The sequence below is a fragment of the Nestor notabilis genome, unplaced genomic scaffold (genome assembly GCF_000696875.1).
Source record: "Nestor notabilis isolate BGI_N333 unplaced genomic scaffold, ASM69687v1 scaffold25738, whole genome shotgun sequence".
In the NCBI taxonomy this organism is placed as follows: Eukaryota; Metazoa; Chordata; class Aves; order Psittaciformes; family Psittacidae; genus Nestor; species Nestor notabilis.
In genome coordinates, this window is record NW_009941906.1 from 3,316 (window position 1) to 5,138 (window position 1,823).

The 1,823-nt window shown below is 41.6% G+C and overlaps 1 protein-coding gene across 1 annotated transcript in view; it reads right to left on the bottom strand.

Moving 5' to 3' along the window:
- TSHB (thyroid stimulating hormone, beta) overlaps positions 1-671 on the bottom strand; it is a 2,110-nt gene extending 1,439 nt beyond the window's left edge. The window contains exon 1 of the mRNA XM_010021125.1: positions 583-671. The gene's annotated coding sequence lies outside the window, so the exon portion shown is untranslated. The remainder of the gene's footprint in view (positions 1-582) is intronic.
- Positions 672-1,823: the final 1,152 nt, after the last annotated feature.

Genomic DNA, 1,823 nt, shown 5'->3' on the forward strand with positions numbered 1-1,823 from the left:
TATTACATGAACTTCACTCACAAGTGATAAAATGCTGATACAGAAAATAACAGGAGCTAAAGGATTTGAAAATGTGCCATTAGAGAGAATATGAGCTCCGGGATTAACCAGAGATGCCAAAATAACCTCACTGGGTTAAAAATAATTTTCTAAAGAAAGCATCTTATAAAACGTGCAAGAGAAAAAAGAAGCAGCTGTGCATAGCAGGCACTGTGCACCTCCCAGCTGGCTCAGAGGCACGATGAGATGGGAACACTGCCAAGAATTAAATAATAGACTCAAGCAAATTACAATAAAGAACATCAGCAAAGAGTCCAAATCAACGTATCCCCGCTTCATCTGGCTGTTGTGCTGACCTCGTTCCTCATACCTGCTGGGGGATCCCGATAACAAAGCTTTGCTTAGCTCCAACACAACTCTAGGGTCTACCCTACATCCTTCAAATTATAGCCTTTAAATGGCAGTGTCTACAAACACATGGACATCACCCTCTAGTCTCTTCCAGCTGCCAGTTTCCTATCGCAAAAGCCATTCGTTCCACAGTCTGGTTTACCCTGTAGCTGCAAGTCTGGAAAGACCAACCTCTTGTCAGCTGAATTCTTCCCTAATACAGGAACCTGATTCTGCCTTGAGCTGGGAGAGGCAGTGACCCAGCACCAGCTCCGTGTGTGCTTTATACTCTCCAGGCTAATTCCAGGCTGATCTTACTGTTTATATAATTGCATCTGAATTGCTGCCTTCTTATCTCAAAGTCATCTATTGAAAATTCATACTGAACCACAAAGCAAATGTGATAGGAACAAATGTCTCCATAATATCCTAACCTGGAAACTGGAGCTGGAAATCTAATTATTTTAACAGTCATGCTCTCATCAGGCTTTTAAACTAACCACTGCTTAAAAAAAGTTATTATTGATTAATTTAATCACTACATAGGACAGCAACATCACAGCAGGAAGGGTGGCGTGGAATTGGAGTCATCCTGAATCACATAGGACTAATTCTACACGTGTGTTTTGTGGAAATTAAGGAAGCGTGGCTCACTGTGTGCACTGGTTACCAGGCAGGTACAACTGCGGGAGGCAGCGCTACACACAGAGTAACAAATCTCAAAGAACTTGTGCTCAGTTTGGTTCAGGGTTTGGTGCAGCCTCGCTTATCTAATGAAAGAAAACACACGGAGAAATTATCTGGCCTTGAATCTGTGGAGCAAATAGTGAACTAATAAAGCAATCTGCTCTGGAATAGCAATTGATGGGGGAAAAGCTTTGAAGAAACCACTAGCACAATGAGAAGCAAAACACTGCACTAACACTAGTGAAACTGAGATGTCCACACATGTGGGAAAGCACTTTTGTTTAGGGGTTTGTGTGTGGAAAACCTGAGAGGAGGAAAAGTAAGAGAAGTTTGACAAAGCCACTGTCCTCTGCTGTTTCACCAGTGTCTTCATGCAGGTCAACCACTTTCCTGATTTATGTAGCCATAAGCAATATGATAAAGCTGAGTTTGAGCTGGTAAACATGGCCCCTATTGGTGTCTAGCTAATTCCTGAATAATACAGTCTCCTTTTCCTGAGGTTTTGGACTGCTGCACACAGCTTTGGGTCCTGGACTAATTCTCTTTTTTTGGATAACATGATAGAGTTCTTGTTCCATTAAGACAAGCCAAACACTTTCTGTTTTCATGGAGTTTCTACTTCTGGGTTAATTTCTACCATATAACTTCTCAGGAATTAAATATAACTCTTTGTGGCTTAAGGACATGAGCAGAGTATTAATTGTACTCTCAGTAACATCTGTCCATCCACACTTTGCAACACAAGT